This window comes from Salvelinus namaycush, unplaced genomic scaffold (assembly GCF_016432855.1).
Source record: "Salvelinus namaycush isolate Seneca unplaced genomic scaffold, SaNama_1.0 Scaffold277, whole genome shotgun sequence".
Lineage (NCBI taxonomy): Eukaryota > Metazoa > Chordata > Actinopteri > Salmoniformes > Salmonidae > Salvelinus > Salvelinus namaycush.
The window spans coordinates 205,952-213,759 of NW_024059641.1; positions in this window are offsets into that span (position 1 = coordinate 205,952).

A 7,808-nucleotide genomic window follows, 5' to 3' on the forward strand; every position below is an offset into this window, starting at 1 on the left:
CTATGCATATTCATGCTAGTAGCTTAGCATCTCTCTCCATTGAATACAGGCGGTGCATATTCATGCTAGTAGCTTAGCATCTCTCTCCATTGAATACAGGCGGTTGACGTCAACAACCCTCATAGAACATAAACAATAGATTACAATAATAAGATGTATCCACCAATACAAAGAAAGGATAGGCAGGAGCTAGACAACCCGCAGTGCCGCTTTGTGGACAACGACTCCCCTTGTTAGGGCGGAGAGACATCTTGTCAGTATATCCATAATCTTTGTTGTAGCCAACCCAACTCTCGCATGGCACTATTGGGCGGCACGGTGTGTCGTAAAACATCACTACATGAAAATCACTACATGCAGTGCCCCAGTCTGCGGTCAGCAGATAGACCCTTCTCAAATATAAATGTTAAGTCACTTTTGGAAACCGTACAGAGAAAACAAGGGGTAGCTTGCTCTCTAGTCGTCTGATTCTAGACATATCAGTCATCATCCTGGGCCCTCCGTTGAAGAGGTATTGACGAGCCAACTCTGAATATTCAAAGTTAAAAACACATTTAAGGCAGTACTTACTGGTGTTAATCAGATCTCCTATCTCCTCCTCTTCATCTTTCAATGTGACAGTAATCTCTCCTTCCTTCTTCACTCCAAAAACTGCATCCTCCTCTTTCTCCTCTTCTTTTACTGTAACATCCTCCTCCTCCTCTTTCACTCTGAAGGAGTCTTCCTCTTCTTTCACTGAAACGTCTTTCTCTTCTTCTTTCACTTTAACAGCCTCATCCTCTACTTCTTGTTTTACTGTGATATCCTCTTCTTCCTTCTCCTCTTTCACGACAATGTTCAGCCCAAGAGCTTCTTTCTCCGTCCAGCAGACCACCTCTTCTTTAACAGGAGGGGGGAGTTTTAGGGAGCTCATGTTCGGGGATGTTAGCTAGCTAGCTATCATTAGCGACTAGGCTAGTGCTAACTAAACCAGCCAGCTACTATAGCTGACTAATAAAGAATAACGTAATATTATATTAAATAGGTTAACAAGTAGATACGAACTAAGTGTGTCGAAAACACAGTAGCTAATATACACCAAAAGCGTATAAATAGCTTGAATCTTTCGGCTACGTTGGCTAGCAAGCTACCGAGGTGGTTGACGAGCTGTTTATGAAGAACCGTCCACTAGATAATACGTCACGCCGGCAGCGTCGCCTGAAAGACGCACATCGCCGTCTGCTGACTGGAGGGGAAACGCAGTTGAGGATCATATTTTATTTTCAGACAAAGATTATTTTACATGGATTTAATAAAATAATACTATTATATTGAGACATACAAAGACAGGAATGTGTTGATTGATTAGTGCGGATAAAAAATGTTTACTACTGCACATTTAAGGCAGTTTCATTAAGTCATACTAAATCTAAGTAATTAGCAAGCTACTGTAGGTCCATACTGCTCCTACATGGTGTAACAATACATCATGTAGATGTATATAATGAACAGACTAGGTCTATACTGCTCCTACATGGTGTAACAATACATCATATAGATGTATATAATGAACAGACTAGGTCTATACTGCTCCTACATGGTGTAACAATACATCATGTAGATGTATATAATGAACAGACTAGGTCTATACTGCTCCTACATGGTGTAACAATACATCATGTAGATGTATATAATGAACAGACTAGGTCTATACTGCTCCTACATGGTGTAACAATACATCATGTAGATGTATATAATGAACAGACTAGGTCTATACTGCTCCTACATGGTGTAACAATACATCATATAGATGTATATAATGAACAGACTAGGTCTATACTGCTCCTACATGGTGTAACAATACATCATGTAGATGTATATAATGAACAGACTAGGTCCATACTGCTCCTACATGGTGTAACAATACCTCATGTAGATGTATATAATGAACAGACTAGGTCTATACTGCTCCTACATGGTGTAACAATACATCATGTAGATGTATATAATGAACAGACTAGGTCTATACTGCTCCTACATGGTGTAACAATACATCATGTAGATGTATATAATGAACAGACTAGGTCTATACTGCTCCTACATGGTGTAACAATACATCATATAGATGTATATAATGAACAGACTAGGTCTATACTGCTCCTACATGGTGTAACAATACATCATGTAGATGTATATAATGAACAGACTAGGTCTATACTGCTCCTACATGGTGTAACAATACATCATGTAATGTATATAATGAATAGACTAGGTCTATACTGCTCCTACATGGTGTAACAATACATCATGTATGTAATGAACAGACTAGGTCTCTACTGCTCCTACATGGTGTAACAATACATCATGTAGATGTATATAATGAACAGACTAGGTCTATACTGCTCCTACATGGTGTAACAATACATCATGTAGATGTATATAATGAACAGACTAGGTCTATACTGCTCCTACATGGTGTAACAATACATCATATAGATGTATATAATGAACAGACTAGGTCTATACTGCTCCTACATGGTGTAACAATACATCATGTAGATGTATATAATGAACAGACTAGGTCTATACTGCTCCTACATGGTGTAACAATACATCATGTAGATGTATATAATGAACAGACTAGGTCTATACTGCTCCTACATGGTGTAACAATACATCATCATGTGGGACTTTAAGGCAATGCTGTTGTTACACTGGTGAGTAAAATTGTTTTACTCCACTGCTTCCTACACTTTAAGTAAAGTGAAGGCGACTATTTGAGCCTCAGCCTTGATTTAAAATTTTATTTCCATAAAATTAATAACTTTCATTGTCTTCAATGAAAATGACCTTTCAAAAATGGAATGCAACATTGTATGGAACATTACTGTCAAGTGACTTGATGTCTACGGTGCCAAAGAGATTGATAGGTGGGAGTGTTGGGAGTGTTAAGTCTGTTGATTTAACGATAATAATGTCAAAATCCACTTTTAACAACCATCAGAACTGGTTAAAAAAAGGTTGCATCCCAACGTGGCAATAAACACCGTGTCACAATGAACTCAAACATTTTACCATTGGAACGCTTGATGTAATTAAATCAAACGTTTTACCATTGGGACGCTTGATGTAATTAAATCAAACGTTTTACCATTGGAACACTTGATGTAATTAAATCAAACGTTTTACAATTGGAACACTTGATTCACATTCTCCATGGTTGTCTCCAGCATGCTAAAGCGTTCACAGCTGGCGATCCCTCTTCGTGATTGGTTGTTCCCCACCATTTGCAACAACGTCACTGAGCACCATCACTGTCTTTCCTTCATGGATCTCCTGCATGTTTACATATCTGGCATTACTCATCTCATATGTATATACTGTATGCTATCCTATTCTACTGTATCTTAGTCTATGTATTACTCATCTCATATGTATATACTGTATTCTATTCATTAACAAATACTAAGAGGGACCAAGAGTCTGTTGATTGGTCAGTCATTGGGTTCATTTGTTGAAGTCAAATCAAGCTTTATTTATGCAGCACATTTCAGACATGGATGCAACACAATGGCTTCACAGGAGAAAACAATGAAAATAAACTGAAATATTGAGGATAAAAAAACGAAGAACAACCGAAAGACTAATGAGCATTGCAAAGGAAATGCCATTGATTCAAATATTAACAATATGATGCTACATCCAACCCAAAACATAACTTGTTTTTTAGGAGGGGCTCTGAAAGACACTACGGGGGCATCGATTGAAAATTGACTGGTAACAACTGGGACCTAAAAGACACCCACTATGACACCCACTAAATCTGCCCAAGAAGAGGCAAACAAAAGAAAAACCCACACCACACTTAAAGACAGAAAGTAAACCAAAAAGGTGGAGCAACTAAAGGTGTTGACTCTCCACATCTATCAACACAACTGGAGCACTGGGCCAGACACTCTTAAATAGAACCTGGACCAACTCAGGTGAAACACCTTCCCACAAACGAGATGGACAAGCCAGCACAGGTGTAACACATACTGACTAACGAGGTGACACCAATCAGTGCGTCCTACGTGCTAACGAGCTATACTCGCTAAAGTCCAACCTCAAAACATAAATGGAAAAACCAAAGACTAACACCTTAAAAGAATGTGCACCACCAACAGAAAACAACTTCCATTTCACAATATAATCAACTACAATTCTTCACCAATATAAACATGGTGTCTACTGGCTATCAACAATTAAAAACAAGAAAAAGTGTATTTTTCCCCCACTAGCTTCTAGGACTCTCCTCCCCTTGGAACGATAACACTGACAAGAGATTTACAATGTCTTTTGGGTGATAAAACCTGAAGAGACCGCATTCCAGAGCATGAGTTAATGTTTCTGTTCTATATGGTACCAGGGAGAGATGACCCCAGGGCCAGACCCTGGTCTCTACACAAAGTGTACTGTTTTTACAGCAGATACTGTCTGCTGTAAAAGATACATCAGATACATCCTACGTCCCCTTGAAAACAACTTCCATTTCACATTATAATCAACTACAATGCTTCACCTTCACCTATAAAAACATGAAAAATAACGTGTATTTTTCTCTTCCTAAAACTCACTAGCTTCTAGGAACTCTCGTCCCCTTGGAACGAGCCCAAACATAACTTATCTCTAATACGGAAATTCAAAATAATTTGTGATCCATGGAACGCACTGGCTAAACACAAAACACAAATCTTTTTGACTGCCCAAACTTGAGACAATCAGAAACCAAGTTGTCCTCACCATGGACACAAGCACCAAAAACCCTGTTGTTTTGACAAGTAGCAATAAATCACTGATATCGATTAGGGGGGGAGATCAGGTTGTTCGTGCTGTTGAAACTAACATCTAAAAAACACAAGGAAATGGGAGATATCTTTTACCTCACTGGTTAGAGGACAACCTGCAGAAGACAGTCAGCTACATTTTGGAGTGATGCATTTAAATGTAGGGGTCGCTAAAGAAAGGAACGCAACACTTATTTGTCATCACTCATCGATATCATGTTGAAATCAATTGTGCGAGAGGAGGGAGATGAGGTTGCACGTCCTGTTAAAACTAACAGCTCAAAAACAACACGGAATCTGGGAATAATGTGTACATCCCTGGTTAGAGGACAATTTGTAGAAAACAGCTCGCTACATTTTGAGGTGTTGCATTTTGATTCAAGTGGGTCACCAACGTGGTAAGTGTAACACAGCACTTTTTGTGTTAGTCACTTCTTGTTAAATCACATAAATAGTACTCTTTCAATTCAGAGCCTGGTATTTTCCCCCTGAGGCTAATATCCATATCATGTTGAAATCAATAGAACAGGGGACAAACGTTTAGGGTTCTACATTGTGACATCATTAGAATACTCCTACTACAACATTCTACATTGTGACATCATTAAAATACTCCTTCTACAATGTTAAAACATTCTACATTGTGACATTATTTCATTGATATCATGAAACAACTCCTTCATGTATTTTCTGATGTTTGATCAGACACCTTTTATTAGAGTATCTCTTGTCACATTGATTACAGCTATACGATTTCTCTCCTGTGTGTGTTCTCTGGTGTACTTTTAGATTGCCAGATTGAACAAAACTCTTCCCACATTGATCACAGCTATAACGTTTCTCTCTTGTGTGTGTTATATGGTGTGAAGTCAGCTGGCCAGATGTAGCAAAACTCTTCCCACATTGATCACAGCTATACGGTTTCTCTCCTGTGTGTGTTCTCTGGTGTCTAGTCAGAATGCTGGATGTATTAAAACTCTTCCCACATTTAGTACAGCTATAAAGTTTCTCTCCTGTGTGTGTTCTCTGGTGTGACATCAGGCTGCTTAGGCTAATAAAACTCATCTCACATTCATGACAGCTATATGGTTTATCTATTGTGTGTGTTCTCTGGTGTGATATCAGGTTGCTTAGCTGAGTAAAACTCTTCCCACATTGAGTACAGCTAAAAGGTTTCTCTCCTGTGTGTGTTCTCTGGTGCCTCTTCAGATTGCTAGATGTAAAAAAACTCTTCCCACACTGAGTACAACTATACGGTTTCTCTCCTGTGTGTGTTCTTTGGTGTACAATAAGATGGCTAGATGTATAAAAACTCTTCCCACATTCATCACAGCTATACAGTTTCTCTCGTTTCTCTCCTGTGTGTGTTCTCTGGTGTGATATCAGGGTGCTTGGCCGAGTAAAACTCTTCCCACATATACCACAGCTACAGATATAAGATGTCTTTCCTGTGTGTGTTCTCTGGTGTGATATCAGGCTGGTTGAATGAGTAAAACTCTTCCCACATTGAGTACAGCTATAAGGTTTCTCCACTATGTGGATTCTCTGATGAATTTTAATGCCTGCTGAGGAGGTGAATCTCTTCCCACCGTCAGAGCAGTGAGGTTTCTTCCCTGTGGATCTCTGCTGGTGTTTCTTGAGGTGTTCTGATGTGGAGAGACTCTTCTCTGCCTTGTCAGCATCATGAGGTTGTTGAGGCTCCCCAGAGGACCCACGGTAGTCCCGTCTCTCTCCTGTGTGAACAACAAAGTCAGACATATGGTTAAAGGCCCACAACAGCGGAAATCCACTGTAAAAAGTGATGCCAACAGCGTAACCATGAAGTTGTACAACAATTGACGTCTGTAATGAATGTAATGATTATTTGACATTTGTCTTAAAATGAGCAAGAACAGTCATATTTTGTCTTGTTTTCACATTAGTAGTAACATCTAAGCTTGTAGACTTGAAATAAGTTATTCATGTTGTTGAAACTGTAAGCAGTGTGCCAGACGACTTTTCGTCTCCAATATAGGCCCCTTTCTGTGTTTAATACAATTGCGGCACGAGGGCGATGCAAATGCAATTTGGTTGTAGAAACTCCTCCCTGCTAATGAGGAAACCGCTAGTTATGGATGTAGTATATCTGGTAATGAGGAAACCACTAGTTATGGATGTAGTATATCTGGTAATGAGGAAACCACTAGTTATGGATGTAGTATATCTGGTAATGAGGAAACCACTAGTTATGGATGTAGTATATCTGCTAACGAGGAAACCACTAGTTATGGATGTAGTATATCTGGTAATGAGGAAACCACTAGTTATGGATGTAGTATATCTGGTAATGAGGAAACCACTAGTTATGGATGTAGTATATCTGGTAATGAGGAAACCACTAGTTATGGATGTAGTATATCTAGTAATGAGGAAACCACTAGTTATGGATGTAGTATATCTGGTAATGAGGAAACCACTAGTTATGGATGTAGTATATCTGGTAATGAGGAAACCACTAGTTATGGATGTAGTATATCTGCCTGGAGCAAAAATGGTGAGCAAAGATTTTAGTTTTTCACAATGTATTCTGAATGTGAATGGGGGAAAACTCATGGGAGTAGCCTCCATTTCCAGGTTGCTTATGAGTACATTTCACACTACTTTGGATTATAATTGTAAGGCTCGTTTGAATGTCCTGCTTAATATAATGTTTGTGTCATCATCGCAAATCAACCGCTTTGTATTTAAAAAACACTTCAACCAGTAAAATGCTCTTTGTCTAGCTTTTCCATCAACCTGACAATGAGGGTTTGTACACTGTTTGCCAAATTGGCCCATAACTTCACCTAACAACAAATATACCTGTAATGAACGAAGAAGCACTTTGGTTGTTATTGCATGACATACATAGTGTACTCTAGGACCCATAACAACAACATAGACCTACTGTAGGACCCATAACATTACCTAACAATAACATAGACCTAATGTAAGACCCATAACTTCACCTAACAACAACATAGA